Source organism: Nerophis ophidion, linkage group LG04 (genome assembly GCF_033978795.1).
Source record: "Nerophis ophidion isolate RoL-2023_Sa linkage group LG04, RoL_Noph_v1.0, whole genome shotgun sequence".
In the NCBI taxonomy this organism is placed as follows: domain Eukaryota; kingdom Metazoa; phylum Chordata; class Actinopteri; order Syngnathiformes; family Syngnathidae; genus Nerophis; species Nerophis ophidion.
The window spans coordinates 37272611-37286733 of record NC_084614.1 but is presented as its reverse complement, the minus strand read 5'-3'; the positions used below and the strand labels follow the sequence as shown (position 1 = coordinate 37286733).

Sequence of the window (14123 nt, the reverse complement as noted above, 5' to 3'; positions counted from 1 at the left end):
ATAGAATGTGAGGTATAACAGGACAATACATTCTTTTATCTTTTGTTTTCAAAACGCTTCCAAAAAAGTGGGACCCCAAAATTTACTGTGGGACCCCATTTTTATGACTTGATGGGGTCCATGGGACCCCATTTTGAAAATTCGTAGCGCCAACACTGCTGTCAACAGAGGAGAAAAATTGCTTTACGTAAATAAATATGTTATTTATAAAACAAGTTGAAGATTCATTGGCAAATTTTCACCTAGTTCCGGCCTTGGCACGCATATATGTGTCCTCTTTTTGGGATTTCAGAATATGATCAGCCTAATATAGACGATACTGTACAATATAAATGATATCAATTTGGCCCACTATAGACCTTTTAATGTTATTGTTATATGGTGATAATGCATGTTGATGACACAATCCAACTGTGTCACGCCAATTTGACAGCAAAGGTGTCGCGTCCTCGTTAGTGAGATAGTGGCCCATTAATCCTCGCCTCCATGGCGGAAAATAAAGCAAGTACCACCGGAGGACTCGAGGACAAGGAATATCCAAAGGTGCTGCACTACACACCATAGGAGAATATCGTAACTCATGCTAACTGCTAGGCTAAAGCCCTTGAATGTAAACAAAGAAGCAGATTGATACAAATGTTGACAGTAACGTGACCAAGTTATATGGTCGATACTACAGAGATTCCATCGCTACTTTTGTTATCACAAAATAGTGATTAGGAAATTGTGATTACAGGACTTCATGCAAGAAGCCCTGCAAACCGCGAGGGCTGTTTATCTATTTCTGATGGACTATTCAATATGCATCTATTCTAATATCATCTGTCTATGATACCATTAAAAAATTATGTATTTTAAAAATGAATAATGAGAGTCAATCCGATAAGATTTGATACGGTCTATAAACGATTAAATTCTATGGTTAACATTTGTTGATAAAGTGAAGTAAATTATATTTATATAGTGCTTGTCAAAGACATGCACCTGGGGATAGGTTGATTGGCAACACTAAATTGGCCCTAGTGTGTGAATGTGAGTGTGAATGTTGTCTGTCTATCTGTGTTGGCCCTGCGATGAGGTGGCGACTTGTCCAGGGTGTACCCCGCCTTCCGCCCGATTGTAGCTGAGATAGGCGCCAGCGCCCCCCGCCACCCCGAAAGGGAATAAGCGGTAGAAAATGGAAAAAAATGGATAGTGCTTGTCTCTAGTGACTAAAACCATTTTACATAGTGAAACCCAATTGTGGAAAGGGCCGTGTTCCACGCGTCCCCTGCGGGCGAGGTGTGTGCAAGGGCCGGCCATGAAGCAGCCAACAGGTGAGTGGATACCTCAGCTGGAACGAGTTGTCTAATCACCTGTTCCCTTTATTAGCAGCGCTGGAGACCATGAAGGGAGGAGAAGCAAGAGAGACGAGCGAGAACAACAAACGAGCGAGGGAGCGGACAGCTGAAAAGCTGGAGAGACTGAACACGATTGTATGTATGAAGAAAATAAAACTGTGTCAAACCTGCATGCTGAGACCCGTGTGGTACTGTTGGCCGAAGAAAACCGTGGCAGGCGAAGGAAACTTCCACACCAATATCTAAGTTACATTTAAACCAGTGTGGGTGGCACTGGGAGCAGGTGGGTTAAGAGGCTTTCCCAAAGAGACAACGGCAGAGAATAGGATGGCAGAAGCAGGGATCGAACCAGGAACCCTCAAGTTACTGGCACATCCGCTCTACCAACCGAGCTATACTGACCCATTGATCGACACATTCTTTTTTTACACCGCAAAATGATAAAATCATTCCTTCCTGTGCATACGCCTCCTGTCAGAGAATACATAGGAGTCAACATTTAAAAATGTAAAAGATTCCGGCAGAATCAGAATGTAAGACCTGGTTTCCATCAATGCTCAATTCTTTATGCACAACCCTAACAACACCCGCACCAACTATATCAGGGAAGGGCAATCTACGGCCCGCGGGCCACATCCGGCCTATTGGTCTTTATGGTGCAGCCCGCCAAAAATTAAAAACGAAATTGAGAAAATTGTGTAATAATTACGACCGCATTAATTGTCCTATAATATCAAGTAATTCCACAGAGTGCCGCAATCAGACTGCAGTATGCTTGATTGATTGCACAGCCCATGTACACTTTTTCTACTACTACTGCTCTGACAGCAGAAACAATTTGCAACAATGACAAAATTTGACACCGAATGCCGGGTGTTAATAAGGAATGGACAACTAATTACTTTTTCACTGAAGTCCAGTCTTATTTGCCAAGAAACCGTCGCGGTTTTGAAGGAATACAACGTAAGTCGTCATTTCTCCACCAAGCACACTAATTATGCAAACAACCAGTCAACGCAAGAACGGACCACTCAGAAGTTGGAAGCTAATTTTGCAGGCTCAGCAAAACATTTATCCGACGCACTACCATTCAAGAATCAAGCACAAAGGCAAGTTATGTACTGGCATTCAAATTAGTCATGACGAGAAAGCCTTTTTTCCAAAGGACAGTTTCTAAAAGAGTGCATGGTGGAGACAGCAAGTGTTTTGTGCTGAGAGCAAGAGCGAATTTGAAAAAAATTGCTTATCACGCAATACAGTGACTCGCTGTGTGGAGCTAATTGATGAAGACTTAAGTTTTAGTAAGCTCAACAACAAAACAGAGTCATATGCAATATATTCATTGGCACTGGATGAAAGTAATGACATTCGGGACACCGCTCAGCTTTAGATTTTCATCAGAGGGATTAATGACAATTTTGAGATAACGGTAGTTTTTGGCCATAGAATCCCTAAGAGGATTTTTTCAACAGCTTGGCGGAAGTCGTCATGAAGCACAAACTTCTTGGAGTAAGCTAGCTAGCGTTACCACAGATAGGTCGCCAAATATCACAGGATAAAACATCAGGTGACTAAAAAGAATCCAGGAGAGGGTGAAAGAGGAAAACCCCCAACACGAGGTACTTTTTTATTGTTAGCAGCTTGACCACGTAGTGAAGCCAGATATAATGCTCGTTAACTTTATTTGTGCTAGGGCACTTCACTGATGCTGACCAGCAGGACTTGCATTAGCATTCCAATGTCCGTTGGTTAAGTTTGGGTAAAGTATGTCAACGTGTGTGGGAGCGAAAATAAGAGATTGTCTCATTTTTGGAGAAACTTGAAAAAACTGACACTTTCCCTGAGCTGAGTGACACCGATTGGTTTTGTGAGTTAGCGTTTGCTGTGGACAAACAGGCACACATGAATAAGCTGAATGTGAAGCTACAAGGCAAAAAACAGTTTGTACATGAAATATACACAAATGTCAGGGCTTTCAAAACTAAGCTGACATTATTTTCAAAACAAATGTCAAACAAGTCATTCACTCACATTATTTATTTTCGTGTACATTATTTTATTCAGCGGAAAGGCTGTAAAATTCCTTTCAGTTTTTTGAGGAGGTCTGTCATATTTTTATTTTACTTTTTATCAGTCATATTGTGAGTGTTTGTATTGTGTGTTTAGCTTTTACTACAGCATTTTAGGAATTCCTTCCACTAATGCTGAACAAACTACACGTGTTTAAAGTGTTCCTTAAAAAAGGGAACCAGGCACACATACAGCAGACTGAGTATGTGTGCAAAAAAAAACACAGACAAAATCAGTGTCATGTTAAAATCAGAAATACCGTAATAAAATAAGACAGAGAAATAATTTCACACATTCATCAGTCAGTCGCTCCTCTGTTACACGGAAATATCCTGCAGTTATGTCATATATACAGTATGATTCGTGATTGGTGTATACATACATAAATAAATAAATGATAAATGGGTTGTACTTGTATAGCGCTTTTCTACCTTCAAGGTACTCAAAGCGCTTTGACATTACTTCCACATTTACCCATTCACACACACATTCACACACTGATGGAGGGAGCTGCCATGCAAGGCGCCAACCAGCACCCATCAGGAGCAAGGGTGAAGTGTCTTGCTCAGGACACAACGGACGTGACGAGGTTGGTACTAGGTGGGATTTGAACTAGGGACCCTCGGGTTGCGCACGGCCACTCTCCCACTGCGCCACGCAGTATGTATATATACATACATATATATATATATATATATACACATATACATACACATATATATATATATTTACACATATATATATATGTACATACATATATATATGTATATAAATATATATATATACATACATACACATATATATGTATATATATTTACACATATACATATGTACATACATATATATATGTATATAAATATATATATATATAAATATATATATATATATACATATATACATATACATATATACATATATACATATATATATATATACATATATATATATATACATACATATATATATATATATATATATATATATATATATATATATATATATATATATATATATATATATATATATATATATATATATATATATATATATATATATATATATATATATATATATATATATATATATATATACACACACACACCGGCTCCAGATATATTTTTACCGACCAATGTGGCCCCTGAGTCAAAATAATTGCCCAGGTCTGAACAATGGACTGCATGGCTGTAAAGTGACTGCACACTGACTGAGTTGTAAGTGACGCAGAAGTGAGAGGTATCACTATTGTACATTTTTGTTGGCTAAACTTTTGAATTTAACCACATGGTATTGTTGAGAAACAACAAAGCTTGTTAATTTGACTTTTTCTTCACTGAAAGCATCTGCTTTTTATCTTAAACTGATATTAAAAAGTGAACACTTTTTTTTTAATTTACACTGTTCATGTTTTTTTTAATGTCAGAAAGTTCTTTAAAAAAAGCAGTGTATGTGTCAAAGCACTTTGTCAATGTTTTGCAGTTCAGTTAATTTGTCACATATTTCTGCTAAAACTTTTAATGGATATGTCAGGCATCCGATGTATAAATCTCATTCCTACACCTTTGAACACAACCAAACAAACAGGGAGCATTTGACTTTGCTGTTATATCAAAGCATCTCTCTCAGCAGTAAAACCCAACCAACACATATTTTTCCAAAAATGGTTCTTCAGAAGTAAATATTAAACTACTGAAACTAAAAAATTAGCAATGATGATAAAAATTAACATATTTTCAATGTCTGTTACATTGAGCTTGGAAAATTAGGAATGTGAAGTTTACAGACTACAAGTATACTATTGACAAAGCATATAGTAAATGGTGGAATAGTGTTGACAATACACAGCAGGAAAACATACAATATTTGCAGTACACAAAACAATAGTAATATGTAATAACTTAGCATACCTTTCTCTGTTGCTCCTTCCTGAATAAAAAACTAGTTTACAGAAGGCGAAGGACAAGATGTGGGTGGGAGGAGCTTAGCTGGAGGTGGGAGGGGCTTAATGCATTCTTTGCAGAGGACCACAATAGAACCACGGGGCACTTGTGCAAAACCGCTAAGCTGAATTAGCTTGTTTGTATTTATATTGTATTTTCCTGCAGTATTTTTCATTTGCATAAGCAGCACACAGAAGATCCCTGGATATTTTTAATGCAGCATTTGCCACTCCACAATTGTGCATACAATATTTTTGCCCCAAAAAAAAAAAAAAAAAAAGTTATTCTTTTAAATGTACATTTTTTCCCCCTTTAAAATGTTTTTTTTTCCCTGCAGACAACACATCTCATTTGATCTAAGTCAACAATTTATTGTCCATTAATCATGCAAAATACCGAACAGTGTTCCAATAGCACGTGAACTAGAAACATAGAAATACCCAACGTAACGTGTTGCATACAGCAAATAAGGAAGTCTGACCAAGCGGCAGCAGGTGAGCGTGCCAAACACTAATCAGAGGCAGGTGAAGCCAGTCTGCACCCATGGCAACCAAAACACAAACCCAGTGGTGCGCAAGACAGGAACTGAGGGAGTCCAAAACTAAACAAGACATGACATGATTTGGACAACAGATCATAACAGGTAAAAAAAGATAAATGAAAAGTAAAAGAATAGTGGTCCAACCAGCGTTTGATCTGGGGTATGAGGCGCCAATTAGCCTTTCTCGAAGAAAAATCTCCTATACTGCGTTGGTTTCAGCTGTAGGAACTGTTCAAATCGCGAAAAGGATACTCATTTCTTCAGAGTTCTTGGAGAGGTAATCAAGAAGGGCAGAGAAGTGTGAGATTTAATCAAACGACTACGAGAAAAGTGGCACACCCTCCAGTCCAAGGGAGCGGATTTAAAGAATGCAGCGATCACTACGTTAAAAGTTGGTTTGATATGCTTTTAATGTATAGTGTTTCACATTTAAGTATTACCTTGATATGGGGAGTCTAAATAAAAGAAAGCAAATATGAGTGAAACCCAAAAAGGTTTTCCCCAAAGGCAGCAGTTATAAATGAAGCTTTCAGCACATACACAATGTTTACATCCATAGTTATATTTAGATAGAGACGGGGAAAGAAATGCTACTCGTAACTGGCACGTGCAAGGCAAGTAAACTTGGAAGTAAACGCACATTTAACTCATGAACTGGAACATTACCCCAACAAGAACGATGCATATTTAACCAGGAGTGTCTTAAAAACACCATTTCCTTGACCCAGCCACACACAAAGAAGCCTCCCTGCTTTTCCAAGTTTTCATCTGTTTTGTCGTACATAATGACATCTGCAGTATTACATGGTTCGATATGTCTGGGAACCCCGACAGATAATCTTTTTTTGATAAAGTATGTGGATCTATTCCATTGTATCGTTTGATTTTTGTTCATATCTGCTTTTTGCGGGGAAGATTTGGCTCCTTGCATACTTTTAGAGTTTTTGCACTGCTTGCAGCACAACAGCCATCCTGGCTTGGCTGACCACCACTTTTTTTCACATACAGGAAGAAGTCATGTGATGGTATACAAATAATAAAAGATAAAGAACGATAATTAGAAGGTAAATGAAGATAATACAAGGTAAACAGGAGGTTAAAAAAAAGGAACATTTAAAGGTGAAAACAGTAAATAGAAGGTAGTGAAAGATAAGGAATAGATCAAAGAACATAATATAATACCGCGTGACGCAGTTGGGAGAGTGGCCGTGTCAGCAACCTGAGAGTTCCTGGTTTGATGCCCACCTTCTACCAACCTCATCATGTCCGTTGTGTCCTTGAGCAAGACACTTCACCCTTGCTCCCAATGGGTCGTGGTTAGGGCCTTGCAAGGCAGCTCCCGCCATCAGTGTGTGAATGTGTGTGTGAATGGGTGAATGTGGAAATAGTGTCAAAGCGCTTTGAGTACCTTGAAGGTAGAAAAGCGCTATACAAGTATAACCCATTTACCATTTAAAGAAAAGGTAAGCAGAAGGTAAAATAAGATAACAGGGGGTAAACAAAAAAGGTAAGAGGAGACAAATGACATGGTAAGATTAGTTAAGTTCAAGTTAAATTACCAATGATTGACACACACACTCCAGGTGTGGTGAAATGTGTCCTCTGCATTTGAACCATCCCCTTGTTCCCCCCCTGGGAAGTGAGGGGAGCAGTGGGCAGCAGCAGTAGCCACACCCGGGAATCACTTATGGTGATTTAACCCCCAATTCCAACCCTTGATACTGAGTGCCAAGCAGGAAGGGAATGGGTCCCATTTTTGCATAGTCTTTGGTATGACTCCGCCGGGTTTTGAACTCACAACCTACCAATCTCAGGGCGGACACTCTAACCACTAGGCCACTGAGTAGGTTGAGAAGGTGACAAAATGTGAAATAAGGCGAAAAGAAAGTAGAAGAGAGTAAAACAAGTTAAATAGAAGGTAAAGGATGGTATATAGAGGCTAACCAAGATAAATGTGAATCAAAGTCAAAATAAGGTAAATGACAGATGAAACAAGCCTTGTTTCATCTGTCATTTACCTTATTTAAGGTAAATGGAATGAATAAAGGTTATGGCAAGCAGAAACATCTTTGCGTTTCAACCATTTGCCCTACAATACTCATCGAGGCTGCAAAGTACGTTTAATCCGATGAATTGAACAACTAATTGATTATTAAAATAATCGATTCAGGTTCGGTGCGTTATTAGAGATCCTTTTTGTGACTTATCGACTGCTGCTGTGTGAAATGGTGACTGTATCAATGTGTTTGTCGCCATCTCGTGGTTATTTTGGGTACATCCATCTGCCGGTTTCTCACAGATTAGGCTGGAACGTGATACTACTATTTATAAAGCCGTAGTATTTGAGTTTGAATGCAAAATAATGCATGTCAATCATAATTCATATTCCGTCAGGTCAAGTGTAGTTCTACACACCACGCTGTGAGTTCATCCAACAATAAAAGGAGTAAAATGTATGATGGGGAGTTCAAGGGTTCAAGTTTATTTGTCACATGCAGACTACAGGGCTTCACGGTGGGAGAGGGGTTAGTGCGTCTATCTCACAATACGAAGGTTCTGCAGTCCTGGGTTCAATCCCAGGCCCGGGATCTTTCTGTGTGGAGTTTGCATGTTCTCCCCCGTTAATGCGTGGGTTCCCTCCGGGTACTCCGGCTTCCTCCCACTTCCAAATACATGCACCTGGGGATAGGTTGATTGGCAACACTAAATTGGCCCTAGTGTGTGAATGTGAGTGTAAATGTTGTCTGTCTATCTGTGTTGGCCCTGCCCCCAGGAACTTGGTGCTGCTAACCATATCCACTGCTGTGCCATTGATGAAGAGTAGAGTGTGGCTGGACTGGTGCCTCCTGAAGTCGATGATGATTCCCTTGGTCTCGTCGACTTTCAGGACCAGGTTGTTGGTTTTGCACCAGTCAACCAGATTGTTTCACTTCCTCCCTGTATTCCATGTCGTTGCTGTCACGGATGAGGCCCACTAAAGTTGTGTTGTTCGCATACTTCACAATGTGGCAGTCATGGGTCATCAACGTGAACAGCAGCAGACTCAGGAAGCAGACCTGGGGGGAACCAGTGCTCAGGGAGATGGCACTGGAGGTTTTGTCGCCCACAAGTCAAGCAGCCAGTTGCGTAGGGGGGTACTGAATCCAAGGGGGGCCAGTGTGCTCACCAAGTGCTGCGTAGGGCTGGGTATTGCCAAGGACCTCACGATACGATACGCATCACGATACTTGTGTCACGATACGATACGATATTGCGATATTAAAAGTTTTGCGATACATGCGATATATTGCAATATTCTACATAGTTAACTGAAAAATGTAAAATGCATTATGCATCTTAAAATTACTTGGAGATCTTTGAGCAGGTGGGTATGGACCGGTGCAACTGCTGATAGTGTTGGAGTTTTCTCCTCTTCCATAGCAACAGTTGCAGTCTTCATTGGCTTCATAACTGTCACGATTTCTTCAGCAGCTGTGACGTCTGTTTCAGTGAGGGTACACACGTCCTTCTCACACTTTCTTACTTCACCCGACAGCAGGGCAGGAGCGATGGCCGGCTGTTGCTCAAGAAAGCGCTGGAGCATGTCGTGTGCACTGTTCCACCTGGTCACAGTGTCAGTCATCTGTTTGTGTTTGTCCAGGTTGAGAAGTTTTTGCTTTTCCTTTAAGACATGGCTCGCTGTGGTGCTGCGTCTACAAAAGCTGATGATGCGCCTCACTTTTCCCAACAAGCGGGCGACTGCTGGTAACTTAAGTGCGCGCTGGGAAGCCAAATTGAGGATGTGAGCGAAGCATCCAAAATGCAGCATGCCCGCTAACCCTGCTGCGAGGGTCATTTTCGTCGCATTGTCCGTGACCACAACTGGGTCCTTATCTAGTAAGCCCCATTCCTTCACTGTGCTTCTCAGTAGAGCAGCGATGTTGCTGCCAGTATGGATCTCGTACATCGCCCTCGTCTGCAACACGTGTGTCACCAGGTAGCGGCACAGCGACACCTGGAGGAGCGGAGGTCGCACTGCATTTACAGTCCGTCTAAAAAACATGATTTTTTATTTTTATCGACATTCAAACTTTGAGTATCGATATTGAATCGGAAGAGAACGTATCGCGATGTATTGCTATATCGATATTTTTGCCCACCCCTAGTGCTGCGGGACGATGGTGTTGAACGCCGAGCTGAAGTCCAGAAACAACTTCCGCACGTGTGTGTCCTATAAGGTAAACAAATAAGTAAAGACAAAATAAGTAAATGATCTAAAAATCAATCCCAGGTAAAACAAGTTTAAACACAAAACACAGCAAATAATTGAATAAATGAATAGCAAAAAAAAGACAAACCATAATTTCCTTCTAGGGTGACAGTGACACATGAAAAAACATACAACTCTTTCTGGTCTTGTGAGAATGACCCTAAATTGCGATCTGACTGCCATTGTATGAGTAGGGTCTGGTTTCAGGACAGGCGGTTGGTTGACTGTACTTTTTGTGCAAGCTAATGTCTTGAATTACAAAATTGTACATTTATCCTGCAGCCTCCATCGAGCAAATAAAACAGGATACGAATGTTTGGATTAGTACAGGGCAGTGTGATACAGAGTTAAATACAAGAGTCATTGCAGTAACTAAAAAAACATGAGCACCTAAAATTGCATGTAGGCGATTAGATGTCCATTTTCTACCAGATAAGTGCTGCTGCTTCTGGTTTGATAAGCTGGGTGGTGCAGGCAGCAAAGGGTGAGGTCTGTGAACAAACCATAAGTGCTCAGAAAACAAACATACTTCCACACAACATGACATCTGTGTTTGGCAAGTAGGCGTCATGTCAATAAAAGAGTAATACAACAAAAACTGCTGTGAACCAGGCAGGTCAATAAACGGTTAGCTAATTTAGAAACATAAAAAGGTAAGTTTGATGGTCTACAATTATTAGGGCTGTGTTCAATTAAGAATAGTCACAGTCAAATCTGATCCGTTAGATTTTGCCTGTCGTTGATGATCAGTCAAATCTAATGGCACTTATAAAAGGAATATAGTCTTTCATTAAAGTGAGTAAACCAAATATCTTATTTCCAACCTTTTCCACCCCAAAAGAAGGATGAAGCACCGTTTGTTAGATGTGCTCTGGCGCAGCGCCAAGAGGACATTAAGGCCCCTTCTACACTAAGACGGCTGAGGTTATCCAGGCAATATCCCACCTAACCTTATCCTTGTCCACACACACACAATGCCTCCATTTAAGACCACCTCCCCCCTCCGTCCGCCGACGCAACGCGACCTAGTACGCAAGCGGGCGTTTTTTTTTGCGCGTGCGTACTAGGCCGCCAAAACAGTTACCTCTGACCTGCAAGTGTGTTCTTACCCTGAGTTTCAATGTAGCCTACTGTCACATTTATTTTAACAGTAAAGCTTGCTTGCCTCATCATCAGCAGTTATTAGACTACTGTAGTGAATCAAACCTGAGCCATCCTACATGAATCATAACTCTAAGGGATGTGTGAAAGTAAACAATGTGACAAATAACATTTTACAACAATTAATCTCGGGACTGATTGATTAATTGATTGAAAATTTTATTAGTAGATTGCACAGTTCAGTACATATTCCGTACAATTGCCCACTAAATGATAACACCCGAAAAAGTTTTTCAACTTGTTTAAGTCGGGGTCCACGTTAATCAATCCATGGACCTAGATATCTGTTCAGGACACTGTGCTTGTAGGCTGAAATTGGCGGCCGCAACCACTTCATGGCTTCACAATAGCTATGGAGTACAAAACTAAACGTTGAGTAATCGCTCGACATACATCACGGAGAATAATTGATAGTCTGCTTTGCCAGTCCATATGCATTCGCTTTTATCCGTAGTACTCCTTCATCCACGGGAGCCCACATTCTCGATGTCTCACCTTTGACAAATGGACAAAGTTTTTTTCTAAGTAGAATCACAGCTGACGTGGACATTGCCGTTCCTGTGGCAAAACACACTCGTTAATGAACATATCCCACCAGGCTACCGTACTTCTAGGCCTTATCCAAAATCGTCGCTCAACATTGCTATGTTGCCTTGTGAGACAGGTTGTATCCGAAATAGCTGCAATCACGTGTTTCCTTCTTTTAAGGTATTGCCGTGTGATTTCTACAAGCATCTGTACATGTGGAAGGGGAAACACGGGCGTGTCTGGATGATTTTCCTCCATCTTTCTAGTGGTTACCTCCGAGTTGAAACCGATTGTTATGAAGCTGGCTGTGGCGTGTTCTTTCTGATGTCACTTCATGTGTGGGGCGCGTTCTTTCAGAAGTCACTTCCTCTCCGAACTCTGTTTATAAACGATCAATGAGTCCATACTGAGCTAGGAGCCGCAGATTCAAGAAATAGACGGTGCACTTACCCGTGTAAAAAAATATTATAAGTTATAGCATGTCCTCTTTTCAATAGATTTCTACACTACTGCGAATAATTTGATCAACATGTCATAAATACATTTTGTGTGTATAATAAAATGTACTTTCTAAACTTCAAACATTTTGATTTGACAGGGCAAGACAATTATTTAAAGGGTTAGAGAGCCCCCTCTTCCCACTGCGAAGAGCTGAGTTTGTAAGATATATTGATATATATGTTTAAACAAGATATGAATTAAGAAAATATTGTTACGGCGCACGTGCATGCCGCTGCGCATTCTTCACGCTTCACTCCGCTGGCAGCTGCTTACGGCGCAAGCGCATGCCGCTGCGCATTCTTCACGCTTCACTCCGCTGGCAGCTGCATTCAATCTACAATCAGCGCACTTGTCCGTGATGATCTGGCTGGGCTTCTTAAGCCAATGCAGACCTGCGTTCTGGGCCAGAACGTAACCTTCTGTTGGCGTACAGTGAGCGATCTGATGCTTGATGCAATCCTGCTCTCTCTCCGTGTTTACTTGTAGTGTCATGTCGTTCCTGCAGCAAATCCCTATTACTGTGTGGCGAGCTGTGCGTCTTGTCTTCGTCTCGTTTTCCTCTCTGGTTCTCTGGCTGCCCCTTGGATCTGGACCCCTCGCTTTGGACACAGACCTGTTGACGCCCCGCTTACACCCGACTTCCTGCTCGCCTCACGGACCTCGGAGCTCTGCCTTGTCCTCCTGATCTTCCACCTCTCACTCATCACTTCTGGTAAACACTCAGCAATTATTGCCACACATAGTCTTACACCATACACACTCTTGGATTGTGTCACACACCATTCTCTAGTTGATTAATTAGTATTGTTTCCTTATTATATATACTATATTGTGTGTATATATATATATATAGAAACCCCGTCTCCATATGATTTGGGAAATTGTGTTAGATGTAAATATCAACGGAATGCAATGATTTGCAAATCCTTTTCGACCCATATTCAATTGAATGCACTACAAAGACAAGATATTTGATGTCAAACTCATAAACTTTATTTTTTTTTGCAAATAATAATTAACTTAGAATTTCATGGCTGCAACACATGCCAAAGTAGTTGGGAAAGGGCATGTTCACCACTGTGTTACATCAACCTTTTCTTTTAACAACACTCAATAAATGTTTGGGAACTGAGGAAACTAATTGTTGAAACTTTGAAAGTGGGATTCTTTCCCATTCTTCTTTTATGTAGAGCTTTAGTCGTTCAACAGTTCGGGGTTTCCACGCCAAGAATTGTTGGTTTTTGGACCACCTATCAAAATAACTTTTCTTTTGATTTTGGTGATTAAATAGTTCTAAGGGTAATTTGTGTTTGCTCTTTCAATCTGTATTTTACTTCTGTTTTAAATGTTATTTTTTAGTCAGTCCTTTGTCACAATTTCTTTGTGGTTTACAGCCCTTTGTTCTTCAACTGTGGTTGTTTTTAAAGGCTTTATAAATAAAGTTGGTATGGTATGGTATGGTATGGTACTTTAAAGTAGGCTTACCGTATGTCCTTTGACAATATTAAACATGAGTATGTTTTTGAGCACATACTGTGGAGACTTGAGATAAGCTTTGGGCATTAATTCCAAAACAGGGTTCAACTTATCAGTTGCAAGCAGACACTCAGCACAAGATATTTCACCATTCAAACGTCACACAGCATCACAACTTTAGAAACACATTGCGTGTCACATTTCTCCCACCATCCCGCACCACTATAAGGAATTTTAATTTTTTGTCAATTGCTGTCTGAAATGACTTTTCTGGACTATCTTTTTCTGCACAACTGAAGACAAAGTCAATTTGAGGTAGG

General features: G+C 40.5%; 1 protein-coding gene across 4 annotated transcripts in view; it reads right to left on the bottom strand.

Annotated features, from left to right (window-relative positions):
* sytl2a (synaptotagmin-like 2a) overlaps positions 1–14123 on the bottom strand; it is a 119949-nt gene that overhangs the window by 53067 nt on the left and 52759 nt on the right. Inside the window, exon 1 of one of the 4 annotated variants that reach the window (XM_061898013.1) lies at positions 5315–5330. The exons of the other annotated variants lie outside the window; for them this stretch is intronic. The gene's annotated coding sequence lies outside the window, so the exon portion shown is untranslated. Of the gene's footprint in view, positions 1–5314; positions 5331–14123 lie in introns of those variants that run through there. 4 annotated transcript variants of the gene reach the window in all.